The 22,134-nt window shown below is 37.6% G+C and overlaps 1 pseudogene; it reads right to left on the bottom strand.

Annotated features, from left to right (window-relative positions):
* Positions 1 to 7,611: 7,611 nt before the first annotated feature.
* LOC107648939 (heterogeneous nuclear ribonucleoprotein D-like) lies at positions 7,612 to 8,594 on the bottom strand (annotated as a pseudogene).
* Positions 8,595 to 22,134: the final 13,540 nt, after the last annotated feature.

The raw sequence follows: 22,134 nt of genomic DNA, 5'->3' as shown, positions 1-22,134 counted from the left end.
CAGAGTACCAATGAAGAAGCCTGGTCAACTCCTGACAGAGAAGTGATGGACTTATGATGCAGAAAGAGATATGTTTTTGATGCATCCAATGTGGTGGTCCTATCATTTGATCAAATGTCTGTTATAAGGTTTTTCTTTTCTTTTTTTCAATTTGAGGAGGTAAATGGAAGGAAGAGGACTATAGATAGGATAGCTCAAGAGTTTTTTTAAAAGAAAAAATAGGGAGCAGGTAGGTAGGTAGCTCAGTGGATTGAGAGCCAGGCCTAGAGATGGGAGGTGCTAGGTTCAAAGTTGACCTCAGACACTTCTGAGCTCTGTGACCCTGGGAAAGTCACTTAACCCCAATTGCCTGGCCCATACCACTCTTCTGCCTTGGAACCAATATCCAGGATTGTTTCCAAGATGGAAGGTAAGAGTTTAAAGAAAAAAGAAAAGGTCAATCTTTAAAAAGCACATTAAAAGAACAGAAAGAAGGCCAAAAAGAATCATGGATAACTAAGACAACTTTGAAAGTTACAAATTGAAATTATTATATATTTTAAAAGAAAGGCAAACTACATAATAGATTCACTGTTTCTTATACAACTCTTTTTCTGTTCTTCTATGTATATGGTTTCCATATACATTCCATATTCATTCAATTTTATATCTTAAAGTTCAGAATAAAAATAAACTTTATAAAAATCTTTCTGAATAAATGAATGAATGAATGATTATGTCAGTAATGATGGTGTTAGCAGTGGGGAGTTGGAGAAGGTAGAAAATCAGAATCCTAAAATGTCAGAAAACAATTTTCAAAAATTATTTCTACATGTAACTTAAAAAACAAAGATTGTGTTGGTGGAAACAATGAGAGAGATAATAATCACAAAAATGATTGAATGAAGGTGATAGGAAGGTGATTGAATGAAGGTAGATACCTGAAAAGCCTTCCAATTGAGCTCAGCTTTTCCGCCTCATCTAGCCATGGAAGAAACATTCCACAAGGACTATTTATCAGCTATAGTAAGGTTGTCCAAATGACAGCTTTGATTGTGGCTGTGTAAACCCTGTGATTCAAACTAAAGCTCCTCATCCCCAGGGCATTGCTGCTTTCATTGGGATAGGATCCTAAGTTGGCCTTTGACTAATTTCAACCAAATATCATCTTCTTGATCCATGAAGTAAGTGGACAGAGATACCCACGGGCTCTCCAACCTCATCTATGAGCCTGGAACTACTGATGAATATCTAGGCTTAGAAGAAGTAGCATGGGGGCAGCTGGGTAGCTCAGTGGATTGAGAGCTAGCCCTAGAGATGGGAGGTCCTAGGTTCAAATCTGGCCTCAGACACTTCCCGGCTGTGTGACCCTGGGCAAGTCACTTGACTCCCATTGCCTAAACCTTACCACTCTTCTGCCTTGGAGCCAATACACAGTATTGACTCCAAGACGGAAGGTAAGGGTTTTAAAAAAAAAAGAAGTAGTATATTAACAGGTTTGTATCTTGATTCTTTAAAGGCATGATGCTTGTCTTGTCCAATTTCATATTTTCCTCAGCACCTAGATAAATGTTTTATACATGGGAGATATTTAATAAATAGAATTGAATCTCTATGACAAATGCCCTAAAAAAATATGGTCTGTGAATGTGAAGGAATGTTACTGTGCTGTGAGAATCAATCAATATGATGAATACAGAGATAGATTGATATGAACTCATGAAGAGTGAAGTAAGTAGACTAAGAAAACTATAGATAGGGGCAGCGAGGTGGTTCAGGGGAAAGAGCCCAGTCTGGAAATGGGAGGTCTTAGATTTAAATCTGGTAACAGACAATTCCTATTTGTATGACTTTGGGCAAATCACTTAATTCCAATTGCCTAGCCACTGCTCCTCTGCCTGGAACTGATACTTAGTATCTCTCCTAAGACAGATGATAAGAATTTAAAAAAAGGGGGGGGGGAGATACCCAATAAATACAATGACTACAATATTGCAAACAGAAAGAATAACTACAAAAAATCAAGAGAATGTTGCAAAATTATAAAGAAGCAACAGGGCTTGAAAGAGGAATTGTAACAAGAAGACATTCTCATTCTAATTTTTGCAGAGGTGGAAGGTGCCTGGGAATGGTATATTGTAGCATTGGTTAACCTTTTAGAGACTGCATGCCCAAGCTGCACTTTTGAGCCACCTGTGTGCCCATAACATCACCTTAGAGAGTGGAGGGAAGATATACTCACATTGGGTTCGACAGAGGGGTGGGGCTTGCAAAAAATGTTCTCAGGCATGGTAGAGTTGGGCAACAGAGCAGCCCCCTCCAGCACGTGGAGGCATGTATGCCACCTTCAAAACGGGCTATTGTATATATTTTCAGACTTTTTTGATGTATTGCAAAGATCTTTTCTCTCTTCTTTTAAAACAAATATCATTTGTTATATGGGATGGGTTTCTGGTAGGAGGGGAGGGGAAAGCAAAACTGAAGAAAATTTTGGCAATATAAAAGAAATCAATAAAATACATTAAAAAAGGGGCCAGCTGGGTGGCTGAGTGTATTGAGAGTCAAGCCTAGAGATGGGAGGTCCTAGGTTCAAATCGGGCCTCAGACACTTCCCAGCTGTGTGACCCTGGGCAAGTCACTTAACCTCTATTGCCTAGCCCTTACTGCTCTTCTGCCTTAGAACCAAATCACAGTATTGATTCTAAGGAGGAAGGTAAGGGTTTAAAATATATGTGTTTAAAAAAGAATTGGCTTTTTATGTTTTTTTTTTTTGTCATTCTAGTTAATGTAGTTGTTTGTTGCCCTTACTACTGGAAGAGGATCAAAGTGGCATCACTGGTGATATCTTTTGATTTAAGTGAGGTAGAGGTTGCACAAAATCATCAGCCTCACTCTGTCTTCCAGAGGTGTTGAAGTTCAGTGGCAAGATAAGAGTCAAGATGCCTGGTGATGGCTCAAGATACAGAGAACGGCTTGGCTTCTTCAGTGTCTGAGCAGCTCTAAGTTCTCCATAGCACCTGTTTCTTCCACTTTCATGGACATTAGAACAACAGCCACACCTTCCACCAGGGGACATCTTCACCTGCTTGGGTTACACCCCACTCATTAGCTCACTGATGGGTTTGTCAGCTCCCCTCATCCTGTTAGCCCGCTTGCTGAGATGGCTTACTGAGGTGTGGTTGCCGAGCCTGCCACTGCTTCTGGGAGCCCCAGGTGAGAGCTGGGTGGCAGGCAGGTGGACACCACAGGAAGAAAGCAGCCTTGAAAAGGGCTTGGCAAGCCCTCACAGCGGAGGTGCTAGGCTTCCCTAAACCCCTTGTATGTCCTCGTTATCCTCACAGAAGGAGGGAGAATTCACCCTCCAAGCAGAATTCCTCTGCTTGGGTAACTTCTCTGTGTTCCCAATTAAAAAAAAAAAAAGCAGTCTTGTCGGAAGTCATTGCTGTGATGTAAGGCAAACATAATAAAGTACTTGGGCAATTATCCCCTACTCTTTACTCAGGGTCATGACAATCCCCAGCATTCCCAGCTGCCAGCTCACAAGCTGGGCTCTCTCCTGGGACCCGCTTCTGCCCGCCTCGCTCATCTAGCTCTTGCTTAGGCAAAAGCCCAGAGGCCCATAAAACGGGCAGATTATCCCCATACTGTGCTATGCAAACAAAATAGGCGCCTCTGCAGGATGGACAGGAGTCTTGCTGCTACCACGGTCATGCCTTTGCCAGGCTTGTGCTGAGATGCTCATTTGTGATTAACTATTGTAGACACAGACTCCGTGCCTAGGTACATAATATAATGATAATCCTAGCTGGCACTTTTGGAGTGTTGTAAGGTTTACAAAGGGTTTTACAAGTGTTAATCTTGCTTTATGTTTACAACAACCTTGGGAGGCAGATGCTATTGTTATCCCCATTTTACAGATGAGGAAACTGGGCCTGAAAGAGATTAAGTGACTTGCCCAAGTAAGTGTCCTGTAAGTGGTTGAGGCAGGATTTGAACTCAGGTCTTCCTGGTTGTAATTTCAGTCCTCTGTTCACTGTGCCACATGGGCCCATGTATCCAAAGACAATTATACTGCATGGCTTCCTCAGCACAGTAAGCTCATGCTTTTGGCACACAGATCATTAATACTTTTTTTTAAACCCTTATCTTTTGTCCAAGAATGGAAGCTAAGTATCAGTTCCAAGGCAGAAGATTGGTAAGAACTGGGTAATTGTGATTAAGTGACTTGCCTGGCTCTCTATCCACTCCATATATATATACATATATATATATCTTCAAGATAAAATATATTTATTTCGCCCCTCCCCAGAGATCTGGAAAAACGATTGGGACCTCCCCAAACAGAAGATGCTCTGCATTACTGCTTATCTTGCTTGTTATTAATTGGTAGGAAGCTGACTGGAGTCAGAGGGACTGGGTTCTAAAAACCCTAGCCTTGGGAAAGTCAAGCCACCTCTTTGAGGGTTTCTTTCCTCGCTTATAAAATGAAAGGAGTGGCTTTCCCTCTTCCTAACTTCCCCCTTACTATGGAGGGCATGATCGGACATCCTCCCAGTCACCCATGTTTAAAATCTTGCTGCAATCTACATCTCTCCCCTGGGGAGGGTGAGAGATGAAATGCCCAAGGAAACAAAGGCTTGAGTTTCTGAGCATTTCAATTTAGTAAGCAATGAATGCATGCTAATTGCTTGACAAACTGGGATCAGACCCCTTCCTCAGCTTAGGACATAAACTTGGTGAATACTGAGAAGCTTGGAAAAATTTCGGTATGAAAGTGAAGTAAACCTTTTTTTTTTTCCTGTGAGGAAAAGGGATCTGACAGGGGCAGGGGGCTAATAGAAGGGTTGCCCCCCAAAGAAGAAAAAAATCAATGAAGCATTTTTTTTTTCAAATGAGCAGAAGAGAACAGAAAGAATCACAGATAAGCAGGACAGCTTTGAGAGCTATGTGGTATAGTTAGTTGGATGGCTCAGTGGATAGAGCACCAGGGCCAGAGTCTGGAGGACCTGGGTACAAATTTGGCTTCAGACTCTTCCTTAGCTATCTGACCTTGAGCAAATCACCTACTGCCATTTTCCTAGCCCTTGCTCTTCTGCCTTAGAGTTGTTAGGACAATAAAAATGAAGGGCTTCAAGAATGCATGCCCTTTGACCCAGCAATACCACTACTAGGTTTGTACCCCGAAGAGATAATTAAAAAGGGTTGTACAAAATATTTATAGCCTCACTCTCTGGGGTGGCAAAAAATTGGAAAATGAGGGGGAATGGCTAAACAAATTGTGGTATATGATGGTGATGGAATACTATTGTGCTCAAAGGAATAATAAAGTGGAGGAATTCCATAGAGACTGGAACAACCTCCAGGAGGTGATGTAGAACGAAAGGAGCAGGACCAGGAAAACATTGTATACAGAGACTGATACACTGTGGTACAATCGAATGTAATGGACTTCTCTCCTAGCAGCAATGCAATGATCAGGAAAATTCTGAGGTTATGAAGAACTGTGGGAGTAGTAACAGCAGAAGAAAAGCTTATGATTTATCACTTGTTTATATGGATATGTGATTTGGGGTTTTGGTTTTAAAAGATTACTGCCTTATAAAAATGAATAATATGGAAATAGCTATCAAGTGATAACACATGTATAACTCAATGCAATTGCTTGTCAGAGCGGGGTGGGGGGAGAGGGGAGGGAGACAACATCAATCATGTAACCATGGAAAAATATTAAAAAAAATTTTTTTAAGTAAGGGCTTTCACTGAAAAAGCATTCTATATACCATTAATGTAAACCTTTTAGAGATGGAGTGCCAGGACCTGCCTCCCCCCCTAGACCAAGTGCCATGTCAGATCCCCTCTAGAGACCAAGTGCCATAGCCCGCCCCTCCCTTACCCCAGACAGGAAAGAGGAAGTGCTCCCATTGGGCTGCTGGGCAGAGGGGTGGCTGATGTGAAAAAAATATTATCAGGCACAATGGAGAGAGGGAGGGGAGCAACTCTGCCAGAGACCCTCTGACTTTCTATAACAAACTTTGGAGGAGAAGGGTTGGGGGGAGGGTGGCCTGTATGCCTACAAAGAGCGCTCTGTGTGCCATCTTTGGCACCTATGTCATAGGTTTGCCACCACTGCTATATACAATAAAAATCGCCAGTTTTGTGTATTCTTCTTTTCTCATCTACTGTGTGGAACATCAAAGTGATCATTTTAGTTGGTTTTGTGGTCAGAATGAAAAAAAAAGTGGAGTAGGTAGAACCAGGAAAAACAACATAGACACACACCCAGGCACACATATATATGTGAACATACACATATGTATGTATGTGTATATGTGCACATACATATATGACTGCTATAATACTGTAAAGGAAAGAACAAAACCCACAAAAGAATCAAAAGAATGCTACAAAATTATATAGAAAATTTTGTCCCAAAGACAAAATCAATGAGAAAGCACTTCAATTTTACTCTTTTTCAGAGACTGAGGCCCCAAAGTGTGGAATATTATATATAGTCATAATTTTTTTCAATGAGTTGATCAATTTCGCTTTTCCCCTCTTCCTCTTTTTCATTTAAAAAATGGAAAAATAACCTTTATTGAGAATACAAAATAATACATGAGTTTATAGGATTTACTATTGACTTTACCTAAAAACTTTCACGACAAAAGCCGCAACTCTACTAAAGCTTTCCAAGTATGAGTTCCAACAGGAAATAGCTATGTATGGTTTGGCAGTGGCAGTGACATAATGCACTATTTCAGAGTACCGTTTACTTACAATTCTATAATGAAAATCTTGCCCATATTAATCTTTGATCTAGTTTCAATGGATATAGAAATATGCAATTTGAATTACATTCACATTCAATGTAAGTGTCAAATAATCATAATAGATGGGTAGTTTTTTTAAAAACAGGCTCAAAGCACAACTTAACTCATAAAAAGTTAAACTATGCCTTATTTAACGGTGTTTTAATAAAAAGGTGATCCTCTTGAAAATAAAGTCAAGGGATCTATGGCCTAATAGAAACAATTTCAGCGATTTCACAACATGCTGAATTAATAACACTTCTCATTACAAAGATCCCAAGAATGCACATGGGGGACAAATACTGTTCAACTGTATGGTAGGATCTATGGTTATTTTAAAACATGGAAACGAATCCTTAGCATAGACCTTGTTGAGGGAATTAGGAGACTAAGGCAAAGTTTGATGCTCAGTATTTATAAAGGACCACTGTTTCTCCCCACTGTTCATGACTCCCTAGAAAATAAACTGTGCCTCAATTATTGCTTATTTAAAATTACATTTTTTACAGAGCTATTTAGTACCTGACACAGAAAAACAATCACAAGTAATTTATTGTTGAGAATCATTTAACATGAAATTGTACAAATAAAATTTGTATAAACACAAATCCACATTTGTCATAACACAGATGGCAAAGGACAAAGTAAAAACAAGAAAACTAAATCAGTGGCTATATACAATTGGACACAGTTGTGTCATGTACACTGAGTCTTTTACAAAATAGTCATCTCAGATCAATAGAAGACCACTCTCCATTTGATGTCATCATCCTGCAAGATAAGGTTGCTGTAGCATCTGCACCTGTTTTCTCCAAGTCCTCCTTTAATATGGTTGGTAATTGTTTTGGTGATTACCACCCCCTCTGGATGCTTTGCCATATGTGCTTTGTTGACCACTGTAGTCTGCATATCCCTGTCCATATCCATAGTTCCCATAGTTATACCCAGTATAATCATATCCGCCATAGCCACTATAGTTTTGATCACCACCATAGGCACTATTGTAATTTCCATATCCTTGATCATAATAGTTATTAAATCCTTGGTTCCAGTTTTGGCCCTGACCTCAGCCACGACCCCTAGTCCCACCTCGTCCACCAGCTGCAGTGCCCCTCCTCCTTTCTGTTGTTGCTGTTGCTGCCTGTATACCTCTTTGGGCTGGGCAACTTTGATTTCACACTTTCCAGAACCAATCTGATGATATCTGTTTTCTAATAATTTCTTTACTGGTTCTTCATCTGTATATGTGATAAAACAGAATCCTCTTCTTTCATTTGTTTTTGTGTCCATAGGAAGTTCAATATTCTCAATCTCTCCAAATGCTCCAAAATATTCTTTGATTTGTTCTTCGGACTTATCTGGGCTCAGTCCACCGACAAATACTTTTTTGGGGAGCTCCTTTCCCTTTAAAGCTTTAGCCCTTTTGGGGTCTATCAACTTGCCATCTAACTTGTGTTCTTTAAGTTCAAGAACCTTATCGACACTGGCAGCATCTTTGAAAAGGACAAATCCGAATCCCCTCGATCTTCCCGTGACGGGATCTGTTTTAACTGTGCAGTCTATAACTTCTCCAAAACAAGACAGGTATTCAGTGAGATCTTTCTTGCTCGTATCCCAGCTTAGCCCTCCAATAAACATTTTACCGTCGTCCTGCTGATTCTTGCTGGCGTTGATTTTGGATCCTTCGGCGAACTCCTCCATATTGCTGTACTCATTCACGTCCTCCATAGCGGTGGGGCTGTCGGCCGGAGGCAGGTGGCGCGGAGAGGGAGTCGCAGCGGCAGCAAGGTGTATGGAGCTGGATTTAAAATGACGGCGGAAGAGCCCTCTTTTTCTTTTTTAAAAATTCTTTGTTAGGAGGGATGGCTCTCTGGGAGGGATAAAAGAGAGAGGAGAGGGATACAGGGAGAAATTTAGGTAATATGAAAATAAAAGATGTCATTAAAAATTATTTGAAAAATATGAAACCAAAATTTACCCAATTATAGCTTATATAAACCATCCCTTCCATTTTCCAAAAGTTAGCCCTTAAAATATTTCGTGTTCTTTCCCCTTTCCTATTCCACTCTTTAGGCCAGTTCTTTCATGTCATGATTTTGAGTCCCTTCATTGTACTGGTTACCACTCCAACTTGTCAATGTTCCTCTTGAGACATATAATGCAATATTCCAGATTTAGACCAATAAGAGAAGAGTAGAATGGGACAGTTACCTCCCTGGTCCTAGACACTAGACTTTGATTAGTGCATTCTAAGATCAAATTAACATTTTTGCCAGCCATGTTAAACTGTTGCCTCATACTAAACTTTCTGTGAACTAACTAAAAGACTTCAACATTTCCCAGTGTTGTTAAAACTATGTCATTATATCTTTTACTTTTGCAGTGGATCTTAAACAATGAAGAAAGCACTTTAGAAATGTTATTGTATTTACTCCTCACAACAACCCTATGGGTAAGGTGCTACTGTTTTCTGTATCTGAAAGAGGTCACATGACTTACCCAAATACTATGGATAGTAAGGTTGAACTAAGATCTGGATCCAAGACCTGTCCTCTTACTACTATGGCTCCAGATGACTGACACTGTGTTTATTTACAAATAGGGCATGTTTATAAAAGATTCAAAGTTGGGGGCACCCAGCTACTGTATATATATTTTATTTTATTTTTTCATGGATTCAACTGCCTCACTTTTAAAATATTTTCTAAAATTTTATTTAATTAGATGATTTAGAATATTTTTCCATGGTTACAAGACTCATATTCCTTCCCTTCCCTCCCTCACCCTCCTCCGGTATCTGATTCGCAATTCCACTGGGCTTAACATGTGTCATTGATCAAGACCCATTTCCATATTATTAATGTTTGCACTGGGGTGATCGTTTCGAGTCTACTTTCCCAGTCATACATATATGTGTATGTATATTTCTAACAGTTACTTTGGTGCTGTATGATAGAAAGCATACTGGACTTGATGCTGAACACCTGGGTTTGCAACTTTGCTGTTTCTCCATCAGTAAAATAAGAATAATAATGCCTATTCCACCTATTTCATAGGATCATTGTGAAGTTCAAATGTGAGGTATGCAACACATTTTATAACTATTAGACTGAGTTCCTTGAGGGCTTCTTTTGCTTCTCTTCATCTTCCCAATGCTTCTCATTAGCACCTTTGGTGTGAGAACTTGCTGAGTTCTTTTCAAGGCTGCTCATCTTCCTTTGCTGTCCTCCTTTCTCACTGATGGCTCCAAAAGCTGTAGCATGCATAGCAGCCACACCTCAGTAACACCATCTTCATAGATGGGCTAAACCTGTTTGAGAATAAGTGACAGGTCTTGAGCCTGTCTGAGTTTGATGGATGTCTACCTCAAGCATGTGAAGACGTCCTCTGGTGGAATGGGCAGATGAGAGAAATTAGTTTCAATGGCCATGGAGGCAGCTGAAGCAGGCATTGCAGAAAGCTTACAGTTTGGTCAGAAATTAAAGATGCCATGGTCATCCACTGCATCCCGGGCCATCATTAGCCATCCTGACTTTTGTCTTGCCTCTGGACTTTGATGACTCTGGAAGAGAGAGTGAGGTTGAAGTATTTGTGCAACTCTTATGAGATAATAGACAACAGATCTTAAAAGGACCTCTAAAAGGATTCCTTCCTTGTTGGTCAATCTTCTGATTCTGAGGAATACTCAGAGAGATGGATCTGAAAAGAGGTGGCAGTTCAAATAGAAAATATAAGATCATAATACATAGAACCAGAAGAACCTCAGAAACTCTCTTGTCTGAGTGAGGCTCTTCCTCTAGGGAAGGAAACTGAAGGCCACAGAGGTAAAGTGAAGGTAATAAAGAAAGAAAGTAGCAGAGTAGGAATTCAAGACATCTAATATAGTGCATAGGGTGTCTATGTCCTCAGTCTCTAGTCAAAAGACCTTGGTTCAAATTCCAACTTAGAGGTTTACTATATGTGTGACCTTGGGCAAGTCACAACCTTCTTGTGACTCTATTTCCTCATTTGTAAATGGATAAAGGATTTGAACTTGATAGATTCTGTGTTCTCTTCTAGCTCTCATTCTATGATTCTATGACTCCAAGTCCAATTCTTAGTACTCATTCTAAAACAGAAGTAAGGTTTGTTTTTAATAAACAATCTCCTTGATCTGTTTTTAAGGCTAGTTGTTTTTAAATATAAAATACATTGATTTTTTCCCCCTTTTTATTCAGCCTTTTCACTTTGTTTTAATATTTCTTGTTACCTCATGGAATCATTAGTTTCTATTTGGTTCATTCTAATTTTCAAGGAGTTTGTTCCCTGGACAAGGTTTTATACCTTTTTTTGCCAAACTTTTAATTTCCTTTCCAATTGCTTCTCCCATTACTCTCAATTCTTTCCCAATTTCTTCCTCTAGCACCATCATTCTACTTATAAAAATATTTTGAAACTCTTTAAAGGACAATTTTTTTTTTCTGAGACAGCTAGGTAGCTCAGGGGATAGAGAGCCAGATCTAGAGACCAGAGGTTCTGGGTTCAGATTTGACCTCAGACACTCCCTAGCTATTTGACCCTGCCCAAGTTACTTAACCCTTACCATTCTTCTGCCTTGGAATTGATATTTCTTCTAAGATGGAAGACAGTTGTAACATTTTGAGATTCTATGAGAAGGGTTTTTAAAAAGACAACCCCAAACACTTGCTTTATCTCTTCCAAGAATTCTAGTTGTGTTTGTGCCCAAGCTACGTTTTTCCCTGAGGCATTGCTTGCAGATGTTTCAGAATCATTCCCTTCATTTTCATTTGTGTCTTGAGTGTCCCCTGCCATCACCATCCTTCATTTTTTTGGTTTGTTTACTCACTCTTCCAGCCCATTTTCTTTCTTTGATGTTAGGGCTGGGCTTGGTGGCACTTGTGGAGGTGAAAGTCTGGGCGGGTCCTCTTGCTGCTTGCTTAGATTGGGAATCTATAAGCTTTCATTGCACTTGAAGTGGTCTGTTCCAGGTCAAAGTCTGATTGTGGCCCTTGGTCTGAACTCTGCAAGTTCCTGATCTGGTTTTGGGTCTTTGCAAGAGACTGAATTACCTAACCTCTAAAGTCTATTCCAGCTCTAAATCCTCAGTTTCAGGGCCTCAGTTTATTTCTTTGCAAAATGAGAGAGTTGGGCTAGATGTGTCACCCCTCCTTCCCTTACAGTTCTAATATTTTGAGATTCTATGAATATATATATGTATATATGCATATATATATATGTATATGCACACACATGAAATCTTTACTTTCTATGTTAAAATTAATACTGTGTATTGGTTCCAAGGCAGAGAAGTATGGTAACAGCTAGGCAATGGGGAATTGGGGCTAAATGATTTGCCTGGAATCATAGCTAGGAAGTATCTGAGATCAGATTTGAACCCAAGATCTCCCATCTCTAGGCCTGGCTCTCAATCCACTGAGTCACCTAGTTGCCCCCTCTATATTGTCAAGGAACTAGAGACCATTTTTTGATAACTTAAGAACCTAGGAACTATGTCCCTGATTTCTTCCTCCTTGTGAGGAAGCTATAGAAGGGGAAAAAGCAGATTGGGTAAGATATCCATTCTTCTTTTCTCCATCTTATCCCTTTCCATCAGAAAAAGCACTGATACCACTTTCCAGGATTCTTTTTTTTATGCTTAGTGCCTTGATTTTGTAATTTTGGTTCAGGTTAGTAATTTCAGGAATGTCCAAACAAAATAGGTCACAGGTGCCCCAAGCATACTGGGCTGGATTACCTAATGCACAAGGGCTGGGTCTGGACCTGGGCATGGGGAGTGGTGCTAGTACAGAGTTTGGATAACAAGTGGGTGTGAACTTCACTTCCAGCTGTCTGGCACACAAGGAAAGACCACAAACTAGCATCCTTATTGACTTTCTCCCAAGGTGAACAGACATAGTAGGATCCAAGAAAGTACCTCAAAGGCCATTTAACCCAACCACCTCATTTTCAGACCAGGGAACTGAAATTTAGGAAGATTAAGGGATTTATCCATGGGTAGTAAGGACCTAGGAGATCAGAAGGGGTAGGGAGGACTTCAGGAACAGTTTTATGAAGAGGTGGAGTAGCCTGTGTGATATGAAGGATACCTTCAGAAAGGTTCCTCTCCAATCTTTTATCTCATCTCTCTCCTATTCTGATAATTTACTATTAGAATTTCATTCCTTTGAAAAAATGCACAACTCTTTCTATTCTCCTTTAAAGAAGAGAAAGCAACCCCTATCTTCTGTCTTAGAATCCATGCTAAGTATTGATAACAAGGCAGAAAAGTGACAAGGGCTTTGGAATTGGGGTTAAGTGACTTGGCCAGGATCACACAGTGAGGAAGTGTCTAAAGTCATATTTGAACCCAGGACCTCCCGTCTATAAGCCTGGTTCTCAATCCACTGAACCACCTAGCTGCCACATACCCCAAAACATTTATTTTAAACTTTATTCTACCCATAATTAGGAAAATTATAAATATAAAATTATAGAACTCTAAATATTGAATGCTTATATATATTTTATGTGGAATATTCAATGAGAATTAAAATAAATAATCCAGAAAGACTTCATGTACTTATTATTATCTATAAGACTTCATGTTAAATTTCTACAAGTTTTTTACAAGTGTTAAATTTTTGCAAGTGTTGAATATGAATATTTTAATTAATAAATTATAATTTGGAGGATGCTTAGCATTATAAGATAGTTATATAGAAACTTAATTCCAATGTTGGATTTATTTATTTGAACAAAGATTTATAATATTTGTCACTATAACAGACAGTCTTAAAATGGTTCTGCATTGACTTTATTTCTGCATTTTGATTTAAAGAATAAAGCAAAAAAGCTTCCTCACAAATATGTGGTAGAATTTTATACTGCTGAGAGAGAGAAATTCATTTATTATTTTTAGCTAACAAATCAATGAAAATTAATGGATAGTTATCATAAGAAGAATTTTAAATTGGTTAATGACAAGCACTATTTTAATTGAAAAATGTTTTTAAAGTTGATTTACATATATGGCTTCATTTTTCTCCAGTATTTTCTTGTGTTTCTTTCTCCAAGCTGTTGACTCTCTCTGCATCAATTTGATTTCTTTTCCCCATTTTTCCTTTCCCCTCTTTTATTTCATTTTTGAAATATTTTTTGAGCTCTTCTGGAGCCTAAGAACAATTTCCATTTTTCTTTGAGATTCTCCCTGTAACTGCTTTGATCTCATTGTTCCTTTCTGAGTTTGTGCTTTGCCTTGTCTCCATAATAATTTTTTATGGTTAGGGTATTTTTTAAAAAAGTTTGCTTATTTTCTCAGCCTTTTTCTTGACTTTTATTTTTCTTTTTGTAAAGATAAATTATTTTATCAATTACCTGTAATAACAAATTTCCACATAAAATTTCCAAAGATTAATAATCCAAATTGCCTCTCTCTTTCCCATCCTTCTCTCTTCCTGGAGCTGTCAAGAAATTTGGCCTGGGTTATCTATGTATTATCATGCAAAACATGTTTCCTTATTATAAATTTTCAGAAGAGAATAATCATATAAAACCCAAACCCCCAAATAAACTAAAGCAAAAATTGTATGCTTTAATCTGCATTCCAACTCCAATAGTTCTTTCTCTGAAGGTATTGGATGGATAACATTCTTTGTCATAAGTCTCTCAGAATTGTCCTGGATCATTGTAATGCTGAGAGTAGCTAAATTTGTCACAGTTGAGCATAACACAATATTGCTGTTACTGTGTACAATGTTCCCCTGGTTCTGCTTATTTCACTTCACATCAGTTTATGCAGGTCTTTCCAGCTCTTTATGAAATCATCCCATTCATCATTTCTTACAGAACAATAGTATTCCCAAACCAAAGTATACCATAATTTGTACAGCCACTTTCCAATTGGTGGACATCCCTTTTGGTTTCCAATTCTTTGCCACCACAAAAAGAGTTGCTATATTTTTGTATAAGTAGGTCTCCCCCCACCCCCTTTTAAAAATCTCTATGGGATATAGACCTAGTAGTAGTGGTATTCCTGAATCAAAGCATATGAGTTGTTTTATAGTCCAATTCCAAATTGTCTTCCAGAATGGTTGGATGAGTTCACTACTTCACCAACATCATATTTATGCCCTGATTTTGTCACATCCCCTCCAGCATTTGTGACTTTCCTTTACTATCATATTGACCAATCTGATAGGTGTGAGGTGGTGCCTCAGAATTGTGTTAATTTGCATTTCTCTAATCAAGAGGGATTTAGATATTTTTCATGTGATTATTAATAGCTTTGATTTTTTTCATGGTTTGTATTCTTATGTATTTGACTTCATTTTCTGTATATTCGAGAAATTAGACCTTTATCAGAGAAATCCTTATAAAAATTTGTTCCAGTTCGTTGTTTCCTTTGTAAACTTGGTTACATTGGTTTTATTTATATAAAAAATTTTAAAATTTAATATAATCAAAATTATTCATTTGACATATGGTGATGTTCTCTATTCCTTGTTTGGTCATAAATTCTTTCCTTCTCCATACATAGGCTATTTTATATTCCCCCAATTTAATTATGATATCAACCTTTATGTCTAAATCATATACCTATTTTTACTGTATCTTAGTATAGGATGTAAGGGATTGGCCTATACCTACTTTCTGCCATACTGGTTTCCAGTTTTCCCAGCATTTTTGTCAAATAGTGAGTTCTTATCTCATCCACCACTAAGATTAGGTACTGCTAATCTATTCCATTGATCCACCAATCTATTTCTTAGCCAGTGTCAGATTATTTTAATGATCACTTCTTAATAGTAAAGTTTGAGATCTAGTACTGTTAGGCTACCAACCTTTACAGTTAAAAAAAAAATCATTTCCCTTGATATTCTTCATCTTGTTCAGCCAGATGAATTTTAAAAAATTTTCTAGTTCTAAAACACAGTTTTTTCATAGCTTGATTGGTATGGTCCTAAATAAATAAATTAATTTAGGTGGAATTGTTATTTAGCTCAGCCTACCCAAAAACAATTAATGTTTTCCCAATTATTTAGATTTAACTTTATTTGTGTCAAGTGTTTTTAAAATTGTGTTCATATAATTCCTTTGTTTGCTTTGCAAATAGTTTCCCAAGAATTATATTATTGAGTTAATTTAAATGGAATTTCTCTTTCTATATCTTGCTGTTGCTTGTTGGCAATATATTTAAATGCTGATGATATATATGGGTTTATTTCGTATCCTACAACATTGTAAAGTTATTATTTCAACTAGTTTTTAAGTTGATTCTCTAGAATTCTTTTTTTTTAAACCTTTACCTTTCGTCTTATTGACTCCAAGGCAGAAGAGTGGTAAGGGCTAGGCAATGGGGGTCAAGTGACTTGCCCAGGGTCACACAGCTGGGAAGTATATGAGACCAGATTTGAACCCAGGACCTCCCATCTCTAGGCCTGGCTCTCAATCCATTGAGCTACCCAGCTGCCCCCACCTCTAGAATTCTTTAAGTATACCATCATATAATCTGCAGAGTGGTAGTTTAGTTTCCTCATTGCCTACTTTAAACTCCTTCAATTTCTTTGTTCTCACTGCTAAAACTAAAATTTCTAGTACTGTATTAAATAATAGTGGTGATAAAGAGCATCCTTGCTTCACCCCTGATCTTATTGGGAAGGCTTCTAACTTATCCCCATTGCAGATAATACTTGCTGATGGTTTTAGATAAATACTACTTAATATTTTAAGAAAAGGCCCATTTATTCCTATGCTTTCCAATGTTTTTAATAGGAATGAGTGTTGTATTTTTGTTGAAGGCTTTTTCTGCATCTATTGAGATAATCATGTGATTTCTGTCAACTTTTTATTGATATGGTCAATTATAATTGATACTTTCCCTAATATGTTTAACCAGCCTTGCATTTCTGGTATAAATCCCAGCTGGTCATAGTGAATGATCCTTGTTATATATTGCTGTAACCTCTTTGCTAGTATTTTATTTAAGGTTTTTGCATTGAAAGTCACTAAAGAAATTAGTCTGTAATTTTCTTTTTCTGCTTTTGGTCTTTCTGGCTTAGGAATCAACACTGTATCTGTGTCATAAAAAGAATTTGGTATAGAACTTCTTTGCCCATTTTTCCAAATAGTTTATGAAGAGTTGGGATTAATTGTACTTTAAATGTTAGATAGAATTCACCTGTGAATCCATCTGGCCCTGAGGATTTTTAATTAGGGAAATCATTGATGACTTGTTCAATTTCCTTTTTTTTGAGATAGAACTATTTAAGAATTCTATTTCCTTTTTTGTTAATCTGGGCAATTTATATTTTTGTAAACATTCATCCATTTCATGTGCATTGTCAGATTTATTGTCATATAATTGGACAAAATAGCTCTTACTGACTATTTCAATTTTCTCCTCATTGGAGGCAAATTCACCCTTTTCATTTTTGAAACTGGTAATTTGATTTTCTTCCTTAAAAAAAAATTAAATTAACCAATGCTCTATTTTATTTTGTTTTTGTTTTTAGATACCAAGTCCTAATCTTATTTATTAGCTCAAAAATTCTTTTACTTTATTTTATTAATTTCTCCTTTGACTTTTAGGATTTCTAATTTTGTCTTTGATTAGAGATTTTAAAATTTGTTCTTTTTCTAGGTTTTTTCATTTTATGCCCAATTTGCTGATGTGCTTTTTCTCTATTTTTCTTGATATGAGCATTCAGAGATATAAAAATTCCCTGTAGTACTGCTTTGGCTGCATCCTATAAATTTTGATATGTTATTCTTTGATCCATTCCTTTTTTAGAATTAGATTAGTTTCCAATTACTTTTAAATTTATCTTTCCATATACCCTTATTGATTATAATTTTTATTGCATTATGATTTGAAAAGATTATTTCTGCTTTTCTGTATTTGGTTGGGAAGTTTTTATGCCCTAGTACATGGTCAATTTTTGTGTACTTTGTGCTGCTGAAAAGAAGATATATTCCTTTTTATCCCCACTCAGTTTTCTCCAGAGATCTATTACATTTAACTTTTCTAAAATTTCATTCACTTACTTTACTTCTTTTCTATATATATTTTTGGTTAGTATTTCTAATTCTGATAAGAGAAGGTTGCAGTCCCCACAATTTTACTATCTATTTTATCCTGAAGCTCATTTAATTCTCCTTGAAAAATTTGGAGGCTATACCATTAGGTGCATATATGTTAAATATTGATATTACTTCATTGCCTATAGTACCTTTTATCAAGATGTTTTTTCCTTCTTTGTCTATTTTAATTAGATCTGTTTTTTCTTTAGCTTAGTCTGAGATCATGATTGCTCCTCCTATTTTTATTTTACCTCATTTGAAGTCCAATAGTTTCTGCTCCAGTCCCTTACCTTTACTCTGTGTGTCAACCTTCCTCAGATTTGTTTCTTGTAAACAACTTATCATAGGATTCTGGTTTTTAATCCACTCTGCTATCTGTTTTCATTTTATGGGTGAGTTTATCCCATTTTCATTCACAGTTATGCTTACCATTTACATATTCCCCTCCTTCTTATCTTCCCCTTTTTATCTCGCACTTTTTTCTCTCCTTTCTCTCTGTCTCTTCTCACAGTTGTCTTGCTTTTAGTCAACCCCTATTCCTCCTTCTTATATACTCCTGCCTCTACTGCAACCCCTTCTTATTCCTCTCTTACTTCTCTATAGAGTAAGATAGAATTCTATATCCCAATGAGTATAGTTGATATTTCCCATTTGAAACAATTTCAATGAGAATTAGGTTTAAGCATTGCCTGTTGCCACCCATATCCTCTCCTCCACCATAATAGGTTTTTTCAACTTTTATCTCTCTTTTCTCCTTTCTCTTAGTATATACCGCTTTTTCACCCTTCATTTTGTTTTTACATATCATGTCATCTTAAATACCTTGCTCCTATACCTTCCATTTATGTGATTCCTTCTGTTTGCTAATGATAAAAAATTTGAATTATAAATATCATCTTTCCATGAAGGAATATAAAGAATTTGGCCTTACTAAACCTCTTAAATTTTTTCTTTATTTACCTTTTTATCCTTTTGAATTTTGTATTTGAACATCAAATTTTCTATGTAGGTCTGGGCTTTTCATCAGGAATGCTTGGAATTCTTCTATTTGATTAAATGATAATTTTCTCCCCCTGAAAGAATATACTCAGTTTTGATGAATAGGTCACTCTTGGTTGTAAACTTATGTAAAAAAAAAAATCATTATTTAAATTGCAAAGTTTAAATTCCTTTTGAGAAGAATTTTAGGTAAAGAAGATGCTACCTCTCTGAATCCAGAACTGAACTGTTGGAGAAGCCACCATGAAGAAGCCTCCAGACCACAAGTTGCACAAAATTGAACTTTGGGTGTGGTTGATTGAACATTTATTTGTATGTATACTTCTATGCCAAAGGGGACTGCCCCCTAATGGCTTTTTGTCAATGTGTTCAGTAATTATTGGTTTTATTCTTTTTTCTCTTATCCTCATACTATTGTAATCTTTTAAGTTTATTATGTTTTTATGATTCTTTTGGGGAAAAATTAATTTTTCCAAAAATGATCATACGGGGAAATGTAAAAAATAGACTCGAATACAGGACTACAATCCCCATGAGCCTTTGCTCCACTTCCCCAGAATGCCTTGTAATCTCACCTGGGCCGAGATCGAGAAGGGATTTAAGCTGATTCAAAGGCTTTTGAGGGCTCTGTCTCTTGGCTCTTTTTGGACTTCCGTTTTGGAGCAGGCGGTCTCTTGCGTGATGTGAGGTTATTTTGTCTAGGCCTCTGGCCTAGGCACATGTTTCTTAATGACATTCTTTAATCTTTAACCTTTAATAAACCTCTAAAAAAATATAATACTCCTTGCAGAGAGAAACTAATTTCTACCTGCCTCAGTCTCCCCATCTCCCCTAAATTTTAATCCTTACACTTAGTTCTTTTGTTCTCCAGAATATCATATTCCTAGCCTTCAAATCCTTTAATGTAGAACCTGTTTAATCTTGTGTAATATTGATTTTGACTCCATATATTATAATTGTTTCTCTCCGGTTGTTTGCAAAATTTTCTCCTTAGCTTGGGAGCTCTTGACTTTGGTTATAATACTCTTGGGTATTGTCATTTGGGGATTTATTTCAGGAGGTGATCAGTAGATTCTTTTGATTTCTATTTTACCTTCCAGTTCAAGAATATTAGGGGCCATTTTCTTTGAAAATTTCTTGAATATAAAGTCTAAGCTTTTTTTATTTTTTGATCATGGCTTCCAGGTGGTCCAATAATTCTTAGACTATCTTTCCTGGATCTATTTTCCAGGTCAGTTTTTTATTTCCAATGAGCTATTTCATATTTTCTTCTATTTTTTCTTCCTCTGATTTTGTTTTATTGTTTCTTGATGTCTCATAAATTCATTACCTTCTATTTTCCCAATTCTAATTTTTAAAGAATGACTTTCTTCCATGAGCTTTTGAATTTTCTTTCCCATCTGGTTAATTCTATTCTTTATAGAATTTTTTTCTTCACTGGGTTTTTGTGCCTCTTTTTCCATTTGTCCAAATCTGCTTTTTAAGTTGTTATTGTCTTTTTGCATTACTTTGATTTCTTTCCTCCATTTTTCTTATGCTTCTTATTTGATTTTTTGAATTTCATTTTGAGCTCTTTCAGTGCTTGAGACCAATTCTCATTTTTCTTTGAAGTTTTACATGTGGTTGCTTTGGTCTTACTGTCCTCTTCTGAGTCTATGCCTTGCTCTTCTTTGTCACCATAAACATTTTCTATGGTTAGGTATTTTTCCCCCATTTGTTCATTTCCCCAGCCTTTTCCCCTCACTTGTACTTTTATCTTAAAGGTAAGCTCTGTTCTCAGGGTAGTGGTTGCACTCTCTTAAACTTCAGTATTTTTTGCTGCTACTTTCAGCTTTAGCTTTGGTTTCCTGCAAGTTTCAGTTCTTCCAAGATAGTATGATGGTATGTGGGCTGGGAGCTCTGAAAGCCACTCCCCACTCTTGATTCAATTTCCTCTAGTGACTGCTGATGACTTATAGGGCTTAGAGACCCCTTGTGCTGATCTTGGGGTCTCACTGCAGGCTTGGGCAGGGGCTCTGAGTCTCACCTAGGGTCTAGGCCTACACCAGCCAGGCATGCTGCCATCTGGCTTGCCCTAGGGCTTGTGGCTTCAGTTCAGGCTCTGGGGCTCACCTTAGGATAGCACCAGCTATCCTAAGGCTGGGACTGCCTTGAGCTGATGTTGCTGTGGGGTTTGGTTCTTTTCTGCCAGCTTTGACAGAGATTTAGAGCCCCAATCTGGGATTATACCATCTCAGTGCACTTTGGACTACTGTATGATGGATCTTGGAGCCTTACCATGGGCTTGGGTAAGGGTTCTGGGCATCCTCTTGGGTTTGAACCAGCCAGACACCTCAAAGTGCTTTGCACTAGAACTTGGCACCTCACTGTAGGCTTATTTTGAACTTTAAGGGATGAATATGGGGTGCTTTGCTGTTCAGTTAGATGGGGTCTCAGGGTCTTGAGGACGCTTCTGACCTAGAGCAATAAGTGAGGGGTGGGTGACTTTCATTTCTTGTTGTATGGTTTTACTTATGGCCCCCCTCTCACCCCAGTGAAATAGACCTTCTCTTCCTACCTTTCAAGTTATTTTCTACAGGAGAGTTACTTCATTCCATCCCCTTGTTGGTTCTGTCACTCCAGGATTCATTTTGTGGTGCTATTTTAAGATTGGTTTGAGAGGATTCTCAGAGCAACTCCAGCTTTCCATGGTGCTACTAAGCCATCTTGGTTCTACTTTGACTTTTATTTTTATATTAAAAATGGGCTGTGTTCCCAGTGTAAAGTGGGTACTCTCCTAAATGTCAGTTTTTTCTTGTTGCTACCCTGCAAGTTTCTGCTATTCCAAGGTGGTTTGATGGCTTGTGGGCTGAGAGCTCTTGAAACTACCACCCATTGCTGATTCAATTTTCCCTAAGGCCTGCTATTGGCTTATACTGGTCAGGCTACACTGCAGGCTGCCCTGTGCTGGTGCTTGTGCCTTGAAGGGTGGGTATGGAAGTACTTAGGCAGGGTCTCAGCATCTTGATGCTGACTTGAGTGAAGTTTAGAACCTTGAGCAGTGTCCGAGGGGGAGGCCTTGCTGTTAGCTTGCACCTAGGCTCATTGGTACAGCCATACTGTAGGCTGTGTTGCCCTCTCACTCCAGTGAAACAGACATTTTTTGCTTATCTTCCAAGTTATTTTCTATGGGAAAATTGTCTCATCCTGCCTTTATTGGTTATGCTTCTCTAGTGTTCATTTTAAAACATTATTTTAGGATTGGCTGAAAGAGTTTTTCAGAGAGATT

This window comes from Monodelphis domestica, chromosome 7, assembly GCF_027887165.1.
Source record: "Monodelphis domestica isolate mMonDom1 chromosome 7, mMonDom1.pri, whole genome shotgun sequence".
NCBI lineage: Eukaryota > Metazoa > Chordata > Mammalia > Didelphimorphia > Didelphidae > Monodelphis > Monodelphis domestica.
Note: the sequence above shows the minus strand (reverse complement) of the source record. Positions and strands in the feature narration are given on the sequence as shown.